Below are 19,174 nucleotides of genomic sequence, written 5' to 3'. Positions count from 1 at the left end.
TTATCGTGCTTCCTGTGATCTGGAGTGTGCATGTAAGATTTGTCCCACGGGGGCAGGGCCAGAAAGCTCTAATTCTCTTTCAACAGATCCAAAGCGAGGGACTCTCTCCAGATGCAATCACCTATGCATGCATCTTCAAGGCATGTGACTCTACGCACGATGCCCAACATCATTGATGCAAGGAAGTGCATCAACGAGAGACATTCAATCCCGCAGTGAGTAAGCAACATTTTTTTATTTTTGACACTGAGAACGCAGTTAATGAATGCAGTAAAAATTGCACACTGCCATGGGAATGGCACGTTCCCTCATATTTTAAAAATTGGGGAGGATTGTGCAAACTCCCCCATGTAAGGAGACTTGCATGTTTTTTTTTTTTGAAACATGAAAATGGAACATCAAACAATTATTAACATTGACATCTTGTATGATCACAAACATTGAGCTTGACAAAATTCTAACCCTCGTTGTGGTTTTTTACGAGGTACCCTTTTGAAGCACTACAATCGGTATCCCATTTTTGCAAAGAACGCCTCTGAACCACAAAAATCGGTATCCCAAACAGTCTCAGGTAAAAAAATCTAACACACTTTGATGAAATGTCTCTGTGCTTCATTTTCTCTTTGATAAAACTCTCTCTCTCTCTCTCTCTCTCTCTCTCTCTCTCTCCTTCCTTCGTTTTGAAGTCTCTCCTCCCATTTAATAAATATCTTAGACATAAATTAATAGCATCAAATAAACAATTTTTTTTTCATTTGAGAAGTACTGAAATGGCATATATAGTTTTCAATATTTTACTTAATCTTAATTCGATACGAACGCGGCTAACGAAACTCTCTAGTTCAATGCTGAAGCCGTGAGCACTTGAGGTTGGGGTGGCAGCCCGCTTTGGGTGGTGTCTCTCAAGGTACTTCGGTAGTGTTGTCTCGGCCATGGTCTTGTATTTGTTTTGCGTGGATTTCGGGCTTCCTTGTTAAATGCTTCTATGGACTCTTTGATGTGATTGTGAGGCTGTATGTTATGGTTGAATGGAGAGAAAGATGTTGATGGTTGGCTATCTTTGCTACTCTGATGCCATGCTATGATAATATATATACAACTCACAATTGTGAGTACTGCCAAAAAAAAAAGAAAAAGAAAAAAAAGGCTTACATGTCGTGCCTTCGTGAAGGGTCTTATTATGTATTATTTGTTGAGCAAAATCCCCAATTTTATTTTTACATGGTTGCTACTGGCCTTGCATCAACACATATAAATGCAAGTCTATGGCCTCTGTCACACATGGCTAGCAGCCATACATGATCTGGAGCTCTATGGGCGCCGATCTTTTCAAAACTAGAGCACTTGTCCGAGCACAAAGGTCATACAAGGTGGCAACCAAGAGACTCTCCTGCAACGTTTCAACCAATAGGCTGTTCATCTCCTTACTTGGGTGAGAGTAGGACATCTTGGGGGGGTCGCCATGAATTTGGAGAGTGCGACCATGATCTGGTTGCCACTCAGCTGCAAGACGCGCTGTCCTACGGCCATATGCTACAGTGTCCATCTGCCCTTGTGTGACAGAGGCCTAAATCGTCCATTCTAAGGCTCATAAAGATCGACCAGTGCTTTCCCCACTGCTTGTTAAGTGGGGAGAACCAATCCTTCGAGGCGATGAGGGTGAGGTACACGTCCTTGGTTTGCGGTTTTAAAAAATGTCTGCTTTTAGGCCAGTGCCATGCTTTCCATTCGAATTTGGATTCACAATTTGGCAAACACCACTTGTCCATTCTTTTTAAGGCTCTGTTGATTAGTAATTTTTCAATCCCATTGAGGTTAAATTGGAGAGTCAGTTGGTCTATATCTTTCTAGGTACCACTACTGTAGTCCCAAAATTGGCCTACTCGTTTAACACCTTTGTTATTTAGTTTTTTGGCAACTTCCCTCCAAAAAGTAGATAGGAGGATGCTTCCAACCTTAGAAAGCCAGGGGACCAGTGAGTAATGGAATTGTGAAAGTATCTTGATAGCTCCCCCCATTCCAAGGACTCCGTTGCCCTGTCGCCTGTCATACCCCCAAATTTAAGGATGGCCCATCAAGGGGCAAGTAACTTGTCGTGCACCTCTAGCCCGTTCCACTAGCCACCATTAGATCACACTTTTGATTTGTCCATCATGGCCTTAACCATAACAGCCCAAGCCAGGTCTTGCTTTGCGAGTGTTACTAAAAATTTGGCACACTAGGCCTCCACATGGGTGTTAGGGTGGAGAATCCCTAGGTCACCTTGCTCCATGGGTCTTGCAACTGTCTCCCATTTAGCCCATTGCCAAGGTGTTGAGTATTTAAGTTGTTCTTCCACAGAATTCTCTTTACTGGTTTTAGAAACTCCTTGTAGTTGCATTTGGCTAGCTTAAGCAATGGACCATTGAAGGCTAAATAAGGGAGCATAAATGAGTTGATTACCTTCACTCTACTCTGGAATAGAAGAAGCACATACTCCCACCTTCAAATCTTGTTCCTTACCTTACCCATAAAAATCTTTGCTTGTGAGTTACATCTACTCCCAGAAGAGCTTCCAAGTGACGGAATATCTTCCCTTTTGACACTATCTCCCGAGTCCACATAGTTGGATCAAACGAGTCATTCTCAGAGAGAGAAATCATTCTTGATTTTTCAATACTACACTTTGATCTTGATGCTAAGGCATAAGTTTGTACTATTTCTAGAGCCTTTCTGATAACTTGAGGGCATGCTTTGAGGAAAAGCAGGGAGTCATCCGCAAAAAGTTTTGCCAAAAGCTGGTTGTTGTTAGATAGAGTCAACCCTTGAATCTCCCCTTTTGCAAAACTGTCTTTAAGTAAAGTTACCAGAGGATGGGATCCAATGGCAAACATTAGAGGGGCAAGTGGGAAACCTTTTTTAATTGATCTTTTGACCTCAAATACCCCCACAATCCTCTCATTGAAAAAGATCTCCGATTGACTACCTGCACGAAGGGTGCTGACCAATCGGCACATCCGTGGCCCAAAGCCTAGTGACTTTATGATGTCTTCAATGAAAGACCATGTGATCTTATCATAGGCTTTTTCCAAATCCAATTGCAACAAGATACACTCTTGCTTAGTGGAAGCAGCATACTCAATGCCGACCATTACTGCTAGAATGTTATCATAAATTGACCTTCCCTATATAAATCCATGCTAGTGGGGGGTAGACACTTTGTCCAAGAGGGGAGAGAGTCTGAAGGCTACAATTTGAGTGATAATTTTATAGGCTACTAACATCATCATTACGGGGCACCAATGCTTCATTTGGGTACAATAGACTTGTTTGGGGATAGGTTTGATAAGGCCACTTTTGATGCTTAAATCCATGGCTCCATCAACCGGAGCTTGGTTAGCCATTTGCATGATAGGAGACTTGAGCTCACCCCAAAATTCTCTAAAGAACTCTGTAGTCAAACCGTCCTGACCAGGAGACCTCTCTTTGCCTAGAGCTTTCAACACAAGAGAACATTCCTCCTCTGTGAATGCCTTCTCAAGGAGGTTGGCTTCAGAGTGGAATATATCTTTTTTAAGGCTCCCAAGAAGAGTAGATTTGGCATCGTCAATTTCAAGGGAGCGGGCCTAAGGTTGGCCTATAATCTGTTGCAAGTGGTGGTTAATAATTAAATGAGCCATTTTATCGGGATCTTTGATATCATATCCATCCACCTTTGTGAGTGAGTGGACTATGCCACAATTTCTTTTGACTTTAAGGGCCCTAAAAAAAAAGTGCATGGTTGGCCTCCTCCTGCTGGAGAAAGGTTTTTTTGGAAATTATTTTGGCCTTTCTCACCTCCTCTAGTTGGTAATTGGTTAAATCCAATTTAGCTTCCAACCATCTTTTATGCTCCACCTTTGAGGTAGACCTTTCTTGTTTCTTGGTGGTTAAAAGCTCAACTTCGTCAGTGAGTTACTTAAGACTTGCCTTCAAGATTTCTTTCCTTCTAGGGCTTGTTGTTTTAATTGCTTTTTGCATATTCTCAGTAAATATATCCCAGGTCCTAGGGCTTCTCGAATCCACATCTTTCCGAAGCTTGCTCAAAGATTTGAGGGCCAGATTTTTAAAGAGCGGGTCTTTAAAAAGGTGAGTCTCAGTCACTAGCAGCTTCTTGGACCCCTAGGGGCAGTGCTCTTCACCTTTAGTTTTTTTGAATTTTATACTTAAAGGAAGGTGATCTGAAAGGCATTGTGATGTCACCACCTTCAGCTCCAGCCATGGGGGCAACCAATTGCCTTGATGGAAGCAGTAGCATTGTTCAAGTCGAGATGTCGTGCCGGCATATTGTAGGCTAATATACGTGAAACATGTGTGCTAATCCACGGACCCACCTCCTACATGTCCACCAACGCTTCTCAAATGCTTATCCATTTTGGATATTTCAGATCCAGCTAGCATGTTTGATGTGCCAATTTTATCCCTTCTCTTTTCCACCATGTTAAAGTTTCCCACCAAGAGCCATTCCCCTTCCATATGGATGTCTTTCAATTTTCCAAAAGCTTGGCTCTTTTCTTGGCCAAGCAAGGACCATAAATGCTGATGATGGTGAGATGCTCGTCTGTCCATTTTATCTTAATTCCTAGTGCATCCAATGTGAGACATATGATCTAAGTGATGATCTTCTACCACCAGAGATCCATTGCCAATTGTCAACCTATATATAATCATTTTTTGTATACATACGACAATTACCATACCATGCCCTTCTTCTAAGAACGAAAATTTCCTCAATGGACTTAAGCTTTTTTTTTTTTCCTTTCTTTTTGCCAAACTCACAATTGTGAGTGGTATAAGCATTAAAATCTTGGAATGTTCAAAGAGGCCTCAAGCTCGCATCGAACCCTAAGGTGCCTCTCAATCTCTCAAAAATATTACAAAGGACCAACTCTACGCTAGTCAATATCCATGATCACACACCCATCGAGGTAGAGAGAATGGCGCGATTCCACTCATCCGAGTTTCCCCTTTTTCCAAGAGCAAAAAACATTTCCCAATTTTCTTGGATGATCTTTGTAAGTTAGCTATTGAGCACTCATTTTCACATACCCGATGGTTGCCGATTTTCCAAACATTCTGAAGGTAGCATAACCTAACATTTTGCATGCAAATTAAAAGCTCTTGACTTTTTATCACCATCCCTCCAACGAACAAGTCTTTCTTGTAGAACCCTATTTTCTAGGTTCTTTGAACTCATTTGCATAGCTTTCTTGCTAGGCCACTAATTGTCGGGCACTCTTTGAACAAGTGAGAGAGGTCACTTGCCTTTTTGCACCCTGAACATTTATCTAAGCCAATACCTATAGCCAAAATATTCATGTCTTTCGGAAGATTCCCCCATAGCACTTTCCACAAAAATAACTTCATTAATAATGACCACTGTGGATTCTAGATGTTATTGACTACCATTACCCATCTTGCTTCCGACCATTGTAAACCCCATAGTTTGTTAAGGAAGGAGAACCAATCGGTCTTGAACATTAGAGTGTGCTATAAACTCGTTCTCTGTGTATCATTGAAATGTCAGTGCTTAGGCCATCACTAGGCTTTCCACTCAAGGCTCAACTCACAGGTAGGCATCACACACTTTTCTAGCCCTTGAAAAATCTTGTTCACCAACAGTCTTTCAATGCTATTCAGGTGAAGCAGGGTATCCAAATGGTATGCTTCTTTCCAGCTCTTACTATTGTCATCCCAAAAATAGGCCAACCATTAGAGAACTTTGTTATTCACTTTTCTAGCTATTTCTCTCCAAAAGGAGTTCAAGAGTGCTTCTACTCCTTTGGAGAGCCAAGGGGACCAGTGTGTTATGGAGTTTTGGAAATATATGGTTCTCCCCACTCTAGAGACTCCATTGCTTTGGTACACTTGCACACCAACTCACCTGTTGTACCACCTAGTCTCAAGGTGGACCATCCACGGGCCAGTACTTTTTCATGCATCTCTATCTCTTTCCATTGCCCCACTTGGGAGAATAGCTTAGCCTTGTCCATCATATCCTTTGTCATAATTGTCCATGTTTGGTCTTGCTTTGCGATTGAAACCAATTTTTTTTTGGCACATTGGGCTTCTGTATGAATAACAAGGACCTTAGAAGGTTGAAAGTTTTGGATATAATGTATACAAAATTATTGAAGACTATGCCCTGAGTCAATGACCCACATATTGCATATTTTAGTGTCCCTTACCACTAGGATAAGCAGTGTGGATCATATCATCCTAAAGCATCAAGATATCATTGGCCACAATCATTGTTCCAAAACAAAGATCCATTCACACCATAACAATGTCATCATTTATCCAAATCATTGTAAGTCCATCATCATATACCAAATTTAAATTATATTATTTCAAAATCATGTCCATAACATAAATTGGGCTAACAAATCCACACTAATGGTAGTGGTAGCTAACAATATGCTGTATGATTCTAAAGGTGGTGTGCCTAAATAGGCAATTTGACAACAAATACATATGTTACCTAGACTAGAAAATGGTGACTAATTTCTAGGTCCTAATGCTGAAATTGCAAATCAATAATGATATTAGAGACTTACAATCTAAAGCAGCTAATTTGCACTACTAAAATTGCTTCCAATGTGGTGTTGTCTAATGGATGCTGCCTAAACCAATGAATCTCCATTGTAGTGGTGTAGCCTAAAGTCAACGAGTCGACACCAAAGGAAAACGATACACAACTTAAATAAAACAAGATGAAGAGTCACGAAGGCCTGTTGAAGTTAAGCGGGGATGACAATTGTGGGGAGTAAGTAGGAGATGCAAATTCAAAGAAGGCAAGTGCTTGCCGCAGCTCTTTTGGCTAGCCAAGTCAAGGGCATTTCTTAACAATATCATAATTATATTTTGGTAATGCAATGGAGATGGGTAGGGGATGAGTTTTTGAGGGAGGAGGTTCTTGAAAAGAAAGGGATATGGAGAGTGGAATGGGAGAGTCACACTTCAAATTTGAGGGTTGATTTACATTTTATACAATAAAATGAAAAGGAAGTACATAAAAGAATCCATTGATAAATCAAAACAAAAAAATATTTTCTTGCTTTCGTAAGAAAAAAGAGGTCAAATAAGCATAGAAAATAATAAAATATTTCAATGAAGTAAACTTTTACGAGATTCTTAAATGAAACAATTTTTTGCTAATTAGAATATTACAAAAATTTCAATAGTCAATATATACTTCAGATCATGGGATCAAAAACTTTGATGGGTGCCCTCTTTAGTGTCTTGTTGACTAATCCTTTCTTTAGCAATCCAAACACAAAGTGGTAAAATCATGAGCAGGGCTAGAAAAATACATTTCTCCCAACCGAAGAAAATAAGGGCAAAGTTGAAATTCTGCGGGTTTTGAGGTCAAAGTTTGAAGCTTTTTCCGGTATTTACACTAAAACTTGCCGGTTTTATTTAAGGCAACCTCAAAATGTAACGGGGATTTTATGAGCCGGTTAAAATACACTGTACCCCTGTTTTTTTCTAGCACTGATCATGAGATTGAATTTAACTAGAATTTAAGGTGAAGCTTCATTGTGTCATTCTAAAAGAATAGAATGCAAGAATGCTCAAGTCATGTGAGGTGAGATGAGGTGAAGCTTCACTTTGGCATTCTAGAAGAATATAATGCAACAAAGATCAAATCATGTAGGTTCTAAAATGAAAGGTGAAATAACAAAATCTAAAATTCAAATCGAACACCCCATGTGTCACCAATCCAAGCAACAATGATCTACGGCGCACCTTTTCTCAAGCTTCCCCTATAGCCTTTTGTAAGCCAATGTGACCAATGCACTAAGTATAACTAGCTACAATGAATTTTCTTTACTTTGGAAATTTTTGAATAAATTCAAGTAAAGACTTATAGCCATGGTTTCGATTGCTCTAAATTGCCAAACTTAGTCTATGCATATTTTCTTGCAAAGAGTATAACTCAACAACAAACTAATTAAGTTGAACGTCATGGTAGTAGGGGGTGCAAATTTTTTGGCAATGCCGTGTGTAACCTCGATCAAATAGAGCCCCCCCCCCCCCCCCCCCCCCCCCCCCCCCCCCCCCCCCCCCCCCCCCCCCCCCCTTCTCCACCCTTCTCTCTCTCTCTCTCTCTCTCTCTCTCTCTATTGTGATTTGTTCCCCCCCCCCCCCCCCCCCCCCCCCCATATAAAGGGCGAGAGCAGATTTATATTAAAGAAAGAGCGTAATTACAAAAAGCTACGGCAAAGGGTATTGTTCGGTCAATAGTCTTGGTGTTCAAAATCCCTTTCTACTCTGTCATATTTTCCAAAAAATCATGCAGGCCGGCAACTAGCCGGATTCCATTGCTATGTAGCCTTCTTAGTCTTTCAACATCTGCTCTGCATTCGTCCAACATCCTCTGCAGGTGTGTATAGGAGCCATCGAGGAGCACCTCTTGCTGTTTGTTGATGTTGGCACTGTTGTAGTAGCTCATACAGTCCGTGATGAGTACCTTTGAAGCTGGCTTCATAAACTCGACATTGATCAAGCTTTAGCTGATTCACTTGTAGGGAAAAGCAGTGAAAAAGTTCTCTCAGACTTTTAGTCTAGTAAGCTATGCTAAACAATTTGTCATTTCGGTCAGACCAAATGATCCAGAAAAATTCCCCTCTTATTCTATTCCAAACCACTGAAAATAACGACATTGAATCCCCTAACAATAGTGTTTCCAATTTAACGTGCATCCTAGCCCATCATTTAGAGGTGACAGAATCTCTATACTTTTAGGGCAGTTCATGAATAGGTGAGGGATGTCCTCCTCAACACTGTTGCACCGCATGTAGATCCCAGTTTCTAACCCTGCAGTCCTCATTCTATGACCAGTCCAAACTGCTTTGTGCATAATTAACCAAAGTAGAATGTAATGTTTAGCTGGGATGCCTCTATTCCAAATTGCATGAAATTTGAATGCCCATTGCCGGCGATCCATTGTAGTTTTCCATTTCAAGTTGAGTGAAGTTGAAGTGGTTCCAATAGTTTTGGGGCTAGAGTGGGGGGGGCTAGGCAGAGCACTTCCACTTGACCAATAAAAAGCCTTGGAGGAGGGGTCAAGGTCGCTTGAGAGAGTCCACTATAGCTCTTTTGGGAAGAGGGACTTCCTTCTTTCAATCAATGATATTTCCCAAGGCTGTAGGTTGTATCGACTTGTGAGCTCGGTTAGGAAGAGCCACTTGTGCTCGAGCTTATGCCACAGATTTCTCCAAGTTGCGAGGCCTTTGTTGTGAATGCGCTTGGATATCCTAATCTGTATCTGATCGAGGGGGGGAATCGGAGGCATTGACCACCATATAGATTCATGGACTCTTAGGTTAAGGTAGTTCTTGGAGTCCCAGTTCACTCTTAAGTGGTCTCTAAATCTGCTCCAAGCTCCCCACATCGATTTAAGGAGGGGGGAGCCACTGGGAGTTATTTCAACACGTCCAAAGAAGATTGAAATCCATGGAAGAGGGAGCAACCCATTGCTTCCTTTGATTTTGAATTTGTTGATGCTCCTAAACAGCAATGAGGCCCATTCCTCTTCTGGATTGTTCAAAGCTCTGAGGATGAGTTTAACTGCAAGTTTGTCAGCCCATTTACTGAAGTTGGGAAGTCCAAGTCCCCCTTGTGTCTTGGGGAGGCAACATACTTCCCAATTGACCTTGGCTAGGCCTTTCCTCATCGGATCTCTTGACCAAAGGAAGTTTCTACAAGCTCTGGTTATGTCTTTCAGCTGAGAGTCGAGGGGTCTCCAACAGGAGAGAAAAAACAAGACATAGCATGAGATAAAGTGTTGGATGAATAGTGCTCGCCCTACAATATTGGCCTGGAAACCCTTCCATCGATTTAGTTTGGAGGAAAAACGCTCCAGTACCCATTGCCACCTCTGTGCCATGGATACCATAAATCCAAAAGGGATACCTAAGAGTCTGAAGATGACCCCGTCTTGAAGAATTGTGCAACCTTGCTCTACAATCCACCTTTGGGAGTGGAGAGAGGGAATCTCTGATTCCAGTCTTGGAATTGTTGATCCGAGATCCCGATGCTTTGCAGAATGTCTTCAAACAGCTCTAGAAGCATTGAAGTGATTGTTCGTCATTGTTGAGAAGGCCATTGGTGTCATCAGCAAATTGAGAGAGTTTGCCGAGGTAGCAAAGAGTAGGGGGGAAAGGGGGCATCCTTGCCTAACCGAGCGATTGAGAGGGAATGGTTCTGAGATGCCATTGTTGAGTGATACCCTTGCCTGGGCATTCCCTAGAAGAGTCTTTATAAACCTGATCATACCAGGTCTGAACCCCATCATGGTCAGGCAGTCAAGGATGAACGTCCACTCCAATGTGTCATAGGCTTTGTCGAAGTCGACTTTGACAAAGACGAAGTCCTGACATGAGTCTTCGGCATGTTATATTTCCTCCCACATTGCAATGACAGCTTCCATGATTCTCTTTCCTTTGATGAAGCCTTTTTGCTCTATGAACAGCCACTCTGATAGGGCAGGGGAAATTCTAAGAGCTATGGCTTTTGCAAAGATTTTGTAGGCTAAATTTAACATGGTGAGTGGTCTCCAGTTTGAAATGATTTCTTTGGGCCCTTTCTTATATAGAAGTTCAATGACTCCCATATTGAGTTGAACTGGTAAGGCTCCATGTTTGACTGATTCCTCCCAAACTTTAAGGAGGATAGGAGCCAGCACTTCCTTGAAGGTCTGGTAAAACTCAACCAGAAGCCCATCTAGGCCAGGAGTCTTCTTGGGCTTTAAGGAATCAATTGCCCTTTTAATTTCCCATACTGTGAGGCATGAGTCAAGCTGGACTGCTATGTGGGAGGGGATCACTTTAGTGCTGCATTGTCTGATTGTTCACAGGCTGCATTCACCTCCTCATTCAGTAGCTCCTTTGGACTGAATAGCAAAGAGAAGTGTTCCCTCACTATTTCCAGATTTTCACATTCATTGTTGGACTTACCCTTAGGTCCCACTAGGAATGGGATGGCCTCTCTCATGTGTTTCTTCCTCAGATTTTGAAACATTTCTTTTGTAGGCTTATCTACTTTGCCTGCTCACCATTCCCTAAAGAAGACTGCAACATGTTTGAGGGTGAGGTCCTCCTCTACCCGAAGTTGATGCCTTAGAGTGGCTATCTTGTCCTGAGTGTCTGAATTAAGGCTTTTGCTACACTCCATCTCTGATAGTTCACTGTAAATTTTGTCCTTGCGCTTCCTCCTAATTTCTGTTACTTTTTTCCTGAACATTATAAGAGTTTTTTGAGTGTTTGCTATAGCCAATGACCATGCCTTAGATGGAGTGAGTCCCTTTGAAAAAGCCTGCACCCATAATGCCTTAATGCTACTCTGTAGTTCTTCCAATTGAAACAGCGAGGTGTCAGTGTGAAACCAGTGGTTCCTAATTTTCCTACATTTATCATCCACGGTTATCACTAGAGGATAGTGGTCCAAGATACAAGACGTGAGTCTGGGTTTGGCTTTGATTTTGTTGAATCTTCTGGCTATGGAAGTGCTTATGTAGCATCTATCTAGTCTGGCTTTTCTAGCTTTGAGGCCTTTTGAGTAGTTCTGCCATGTGAACTCTCCAAGAGATCCGACATCCCACAGATCCAGGTGATCCTTCGATTGGTTCCATTCATGCATTTCTGCTCCAGCGATTATATTGCCTCGGTGAAGAAAACGGTCTTCTATGGTTTCTACCATATTGAAATCCACAATGAGAATGGTGGGCTCATTTTGGGTTGTAAGTTGTTTCCACAGTTGAGTTCTATCTCTGACATAACCTCTTGCATAAACAGACAAAACCATGCATTGGACAGGGGACTCTACAGCCACCCCCACCCAATAGGTTCCTTTGCTAGATTTAGCTGGATTCACCTTCCATGTTTGGGGTATGCCGATAGCAGTACCCCCCGATCCCTTTTCATGTGAAGAGCAGTGCCAGTGGTGCTCTGTAGAGATAACAGAAAGCCTTTGGGAGAGCTCATCCCCAAGAGTTTTTCTCTCTTGTAGTCCAATGATATCAACAGGAAAATTCTTGAGCCAGGCCCTAATTTTCTTTGCTTTGAGAGGGTCTGACAGACCATTGATATTCCAAGAAACTACTTTCATCGGGGAGTGCATCTATCCTTGTGATTTTTGGACTGGGATCGAGGAGAGGCTTGTGACACTGAGTTGTGCCCCCTCTTGTTGTCCTTCTGAACTTCCATTCGGGATGGCCCTACCTCAACGTTGACCTTCTGGATGGGGGCCACGTTTTCTTTGTTAGGGTCATTGCTTATAGTCGCCTTGTTTTGGCTTCGGGGCTGCCGAATGGTCCGCCTGATTCACTTTCCTTTCCAATCTCGTGTCATCATCTTCTTCTTTCTCTGAGTCCGGTTCGATGGACTCTGCCACATCCGATTCCTCCCACTCTGGTAATGCAGCTAGAAGGGCGAATCTGTTGGGACCCCGCGTTTTGCCCTTATCCATCTGAGTTTTGTGGGCCATTAATTTCTCTGGCTTGGGGGGTTGGGGTGGGGAGACAGGTGGAGATGAATGCGAGATGCTTTTGTTCGGGGTAGCGTTAGGAGGGGCTTGGTCTGTTTTAGGGTTTTTCTTTGGGCATTCCCTAACGAAGTGCCCCTTCGTTCCGCAGTGGAAACATGTATTCGGTAGGTATTTGTAGCTTATGGGTTGTTCGAAACACTCTCCGTCATCTAATGCAATAAGCATAGATTGGGGGAGCTCAACTGAAATGTCCATCTCGATGAGAGCCTGTGGGTGCCATGAAGGGATGTAATCCCCTCTAGGTCTACCTCCTAGTACTTTGCCTAACTGCGCTCCTATGACTCTGAGGTGGTTGTGATAGTGAAGGGGGAGGTTTGGGAACTCCACCCAGACAGGGAAGTGATTGAGGGCATCGCTCTCCGCTTTGTAGTCCTTGTTCCATTTGAACAAGTAGAGGGGGTCACTCGCAACAGCCATTGCCCAATGCTTAGCACTCGGAATGCCATATGTGCAGTTTTGAACACGAAGACGTATTGGTTTCTGGGTAAAGCCTGTATAGTCTCAACTTTGGCCCCTATTGCCCCCCAGTGGTTTCGAATCCACCTGCGTAGCACGTCTGCTGGTGGGCGAGGGTCGGCGAGGAGCCCTATCAGGGTCCTGTTTTCCAAATCACTTTGGGTTTTTCTAACCTGAACAACAAGCAATATAACATAGGGCTTACCGGTTCCATGCGGTTGATTGCCTCCTGCAGGAGTCTTGCAGCTTCCTCCCTGTTGACTGCCCGGGGCAGAGCCATGGGTGGTTGGAGCAGCAGGGCCCTCAGCAAAATCCACAGGTCCACTTGCATGCTGAGGGTGAGCTGGTTGCTGAGAGAAGAAGCCGAAATCATGGCGAAGGATCCTCGCGGCTTCAAGCTTTTCTGCACTCCCAAGCAACGGGCTATGGTGATTGATTCCGTTGAGCAGTGTTGCAGCTAGGGGGTTGTGAGGGGAGAATGAACTCGGGTCGAAGTCGTTGAGGCCACCGCTATGTAGGAGAGGGCAGTTATTTTGCAGCGCTTGATGGGGGAGCGCGCCAGTAGCCCAGATATTGGCGGGTCTCACGCCAGAGCTTTGATGTGGTGAGATGATGGGGGATGTCATCTTGCATGGAGCTTGAGGGGAGCCGCTGCCGAGACAGAGGCTAGAACCTGGCTAGGGTTCCATCGCTAGGGTAAAACCTTGGATTTTTCTATTGTGATTTGTATCTGCATCGTCTCCGAATACATTGAGTGGAAATGGGACGAGGAGGGCTAGAGTAAATTTTTTGTGCATGTGCAAGTACGAACATACGTCTATGATGAGACATATACTGTTTCCCTCTTTGTCTCTCTCTCTTCAGGCACTGTGGGAGCTTTTGTGCGTGTCTCTTGCAAGCCAATCTTTTTGAGGTGCTTCATTCGAGGGAATCCATAGTGATGTTGTCGTCACTTTGACGAGGACAAAAGGGGGAGATGGGATGTGGATGGGCGAGAGAGAAAAATGTGCCATGCATCGGGACAAATTTTTCTTTTTTGGGTGCTTTGGTCTCTGTGTCCTGCTAAGTCCCGGGTCAATCAAATGGTCGTGCAACACAACAAGGGGCAAATTGTAACGAGGTGAAATGTCTTTGCCCTCATGAAAATTAGAAGGACCATGGTGGGTGCGTGCCGACAGGAGAGAGGCGCAAGGCTATGCAGAGAGAGAGAGAGAGAGAGAGAGAGAGAGAGAGAGAGAGAGAGAGAGAGAGAGAGAGAGAGAGAGAGAGAGAGAGAGAGAGAGAGAGAGAGAGAGAGAGAGAGAGAGAGAGAGAGAGAGAGAGAGTGAGATGGTAGGCATTGTGAGGGACGAAGGGGTGTTGCAGACTAGGGACCCAGGCTATATATGTGTTCGTCTGTAGACCAAGGCGCACAATGTGTGCAGACTAGGGCACGTCTGGTAGGGTAATGGATGGGACCGAGCTTGGCCTATATCTCACACGGGCATGGGAGGAGATGGGATCTACGGTGGGATGATTGAGGAATGTAGATCCCGGGCCTCCATGGACAACGTAAACTCAGGAAAAATGTAAACTCGGGTACAATGTAAACTCAGGTACCCGAGTTTACTTCGCCCCTCCCCCCCGCCCCACGGGATTGAACCCACAACCTAGGGTTTGAGGGCCATGTGGCCTATCCACCACGCCCGTGCACGTCACTGTGGAATGTACACATTTCCATCGAGTTTTGACGTGCAAAAGTATGAGAGCTCGCAAAAGTAAACTCGGGTATTTTTGTACCCGAGTTTACAAAAATACCCGAGTTTACTTTTGCAACAAGATCTACGGTGCGCGCCTAATGTCGGGGCCCAAAAGTGATGGGAGCCTTTGATCCCATCTCCCATGCCTGTGTTAGATATAGCTGAGGGGGATTGAGGAGCGTCAATCTGCAAACCACTGCAGGACAGACATGGCAGCCAGGAAGGGGGTGTTAGGTTTCAAAACAACATGTAGACTTTATTTTCCTTTGAAGTTCTTAGATTCCCTCAGAATCTCGTCCACAAATTAATTGTGATTTTGACAAAGTAGAACCGTTAAGTCTCCCCAATCTTGAAAAAATAAAAACCTTTCAAAACATCTTTACCTTGTAAAACTCATAAATCGTGAGTAGATATTATATTAAAATAACACCAAAAGATTACATCAGTAGAGCCATGCTCAAAGTGAGCCATGGCATCATAGGATCAAATAGCAAACGAAAAAGTCTTGCAGCTGACAGGGGAGCAATGGGCCACAATACTGAGCATCATATATAGAGACACATACCGTACACTTAAGGGAGAAGCAATAAGCTCCATCACCTCGATAAATCTGCATGCTTTAGTTGGGGATGCCACCAGAGAGGTTATCAGCTGCCACCCAGAGACCACTCCATCTGCGACCAACAACACCAACATATCAGATCTACAAGGTAACACCATTCAAACCGACCACACAAAAACCCTGAGAGTCACCAAGGTACCACCATCCAAACTGACCTAAAACAACACCAACAGGACGAGCCCATGACAAACCAAAACCAAGCATGCAAAGTTTCCATTGTTAAAATTAGGGTTGCCGAAAAACACACACAGCTTGGAGAAGACGAAGGAAGCTCAACGCACACAACAGAGAGTGTATTACATAGTGTGCACTGGAAAGATAGGCTATCCCTAGAGTGATGGACAATGCACGAGGAAAAAAACCTCCTAGTGAGGGAAAAAATGCCCTAGCGGTCCTAAGTGTGTTCACGCACATCACTGCCACATGTATATGGTAAAAAATCCCCCTTGGGAGTGATGCAATGAACAAGAGCTGGCACATATGCCGTAGTAGGATGCTTCTTGATCAACCATGATATGCAGGAGTTGCCAAGCATGAAACAAAAACCACTTGTGGACACTCGTGTGTCAAAACAACCAGTCCAATTTGAGTCCAGAAAAGCACGTAAATCTGGCGGCAATGATCCCCCCTTGGGATAAAACAAGACAAGATGTAGAGTGCCACTCAAGTAGCAAAAAATCTTCTCGACAGCTGCCAATGCTCAGACCCTGGGCTATGCATGAATCTACTAACCTGTGAGACTGCAAACTGAATATTTGGCCTTGTGTTGTATACATAAATGAGGCAGCCAACATCAGTTTGGTAAAGGGTGACATCGGCAGGATCACCAACATCATGAAGACTCAACTTTAAACCTGTTTCCATAGGAGTTGCAATAGGTTTGCAATCCTCAAGTCCAAACTTACATAGCAATGTCTCTATGTAACTTTTTTTTCACAAGGTAATACCACCATCACTGTGCTTAAACTGTATACCCAAGTAATGATGCAACGACCCCAAATCTTTCATCTTGAAAGTAGCATTGAAATCACCCTTAAATTCATCAATATGTCTCTCATTTGGTCCAGTGATCAACAAATCATCCACATAGAGAACCACAATGAGAAGTACATCACCCTCACGTTTTACATACAATGTGCTTTTTGTTGGACTGTTATGAAAGCCTCGTTTGAACAACTGAGTGTTAGCTTTCTCATATCAAGTACGAGGAGATTGCTTCAACCCATGCAAAGCTTTCTTACATCTGCACACTTTATCCTCTTGTCCTTTCTTGACAAAACCGCGAGGCTATGCTACATAAACTTCCTAAAATATGCCACCATTCAAGAAAGCAGTAACAATGTTTGACTGATGTACATCCCAACCAATATGAGCTGCCAATGCACATAGAAAACACACAGTAGTCATACAACAAGTGGGAAAAAGTCTCTTCATAATCTATGCATTTTTGTTGTGCATAACCCTTTGCAACAAGTCGAGCCATATAGCGATCAATCTCACCATCCGGCTTGCATTTCAACTTGTAAACCCACTTCATACCAATGGCCTTTTTTTGAGGGGGAAAATCACATAAAGTCCATGTGTCATTTTCTATAAGTGCATCATATTCAGATTGCATGGCAGGCATCCAATTTTCTAAATTTTGTGCTTCATCAAAAGACAGAGGTTCATCAACATCATGTAAGCTAGACACAGCCAAAGCATAACAATCTGATGCATAAGATGCATGGCAAGAACCTGAACGAGTAGGTGCATCTAATGTACTATCACGCAAAGTATGTACCATCCATTTAGGCATACCTTTAGCCTGCTCATTCTCAGCCCTTTCCTCATCAAGTACATCATGTACATCTGCATCAGTAATAGGCAGATCTGTAACATTTTAGAAAACCTCATATGTTGTACATTTTCCTCATTGGAATTTACATTCAAAATTCCACCACTGGAAAGAGGCAACAAAGTGTCATAAATGTCTTGTGAGCTTACATTAATGTCTCTAGTACATGATGCACAAACACAACATCTTGTGAGACCAAGATACGCTTTGTTTGTGGATGATACAACTTGTAAACTTTTATTTCAACACTATAACCAACAAAAATACATTTGAAGCCTTATCATCCATTTTTTTACGCTGCATTTGTGGCACCAAAGCATATGCCAAATAGCCGAAAACACACATGTGCTAAATAAAAGACTTCCTATCATGTCATGCTTCATATGAAGTGATAGACTGTAAAGCTTCCATAGGACACTTGTTAAGTACATAAGTGGCACACATGATGGCATCAAGCCAAAAAGAACGTGCCAAAGCTTGATCAAAATGATATTGATTAAACGCTGATTTAGAGCAAGAGTATGCAACTTGTTTGCGACTTGGCACATCTAATCCCAATGCTGGAGAACAGCTACGAAACCATGGGTACAAGGCAGTCAACTTATGGGTTGATGGCCATATTTACCCTTGTGATTCAATGATTAATGCATCACCGCCTTTTCGTAATGTCACTGAGCTATTGCGATTTATTGGAGATGGGAGAGACAGAATGTTTGGCTACTGCTGGAGATTACATTCAGCTTTTTTCAATGAAAGGGAAGCAAACAAACATCTCTGTGCTTCCTATTCTTCATTGCAAGAGAAGTACGTGAAAGACATTCAGTAAGTCAGAGAGGAATCCAATGAGAAGACGAAGTAGCTTAATGACGAGATGTCAAAGCTTATTACAAAGGCAGAGCATCAAAAAATGGAGCAAGAGCGTTGTCTAGACGATTATGTTCAGCGACAACACATTGCACGTAATATGCGCCGGCGAATCAATCATCTCACACACATTCCATTGGGCTATCACATTAGCAAGCGCAAGAGACATGCGATGTCTATGCTATCTTCAAGCGGTGGAGCTCGAAAGAAACGTATCCGTCAAACTCTGTAGGAATACAAATGCAAGATTTTAATTTCGTACATTTTTTGTAGGTTGCTGTAATATTATTTCAATATGTAGGAACTTGGCTCGGACGATGATGGAAATCAAGTCCAATGCTGAAACGATCGGACATACTCTGTTGCAGCATATCATCAAACCAAAGAAGTTGGTGGAGCTATTGGATGAGCCATCCAATGCTAGCATTGCTAAAGTTTTGCGCCATAAGTATTTCAGTGAGCTGAAGAACATTGTTTCACCTCAGGAGATGATGGAGGTGTGTGATAGTGCATGAATAAGTTTCAAGGCCTACGAAGCTTTGTATAGGCTTGTCACACTAGGTCACAGAGAAAAAGGTTTGTTTAGGTTGCTGCCAATGCCTTATAGTGTTAGTGTCGCAAAAAGGTGCGCCAATAATGATGTTGCAAGCTTGTTGGGTGGATTTCAGTATGTGGAGGATGTCTTGCCACTAGAAGAGAACAAATGTTTTCGTTACAATGAGTTCAATAATTTCTATGTTGACTTGTTGAAGCTCCACGAGTCAATGATCAGATTTTATGGGTTGACACAGGAAGAGTGTGATGGCAAAGTTATATTTGTGATGAAGCTTGATGAGTGCCAGATTTTCAAAGGTCAACGGCTCGAAAGGATAAGCGTTACACTTATAAAAAGAGCCTTGGTGGGCGTTGATGTTGAGCTAAGTGCCAGCGAGAAGGGAAACACCTGTTTAGGTGTTCAATCCGAGAAGAATATATGGTGGTTGGCAACTTTTCATCTCCCACATGAGACACATGAGTCTCTCAAATAGTATTTTAATCACACCCCAATCGTTCACGTCATTCGGCAATAACAAGAAGGACAACGATTGC

Source organism: Adiantum capillus-veneris, chromosome 20 (assembly GCF_014529385.1).
Source record: "Adiantum capillus-veneris isolate H3 chromosome 20, ASM1452938v2, whole genome shotgun sequence".
In the NCBI taxonomy this organism is placed as follows: Eukaryota; Viridiplantae; Streptophyta; class Polypodiopsida; order Polypodiales; family Pteridaceae; genus Adiantum; species Adiantum capillus-veneris.
The sequence above is the reverse complement of the archived record's forward strand: the minus strand, read 5'-3'. Positions refer to the sequence as shown.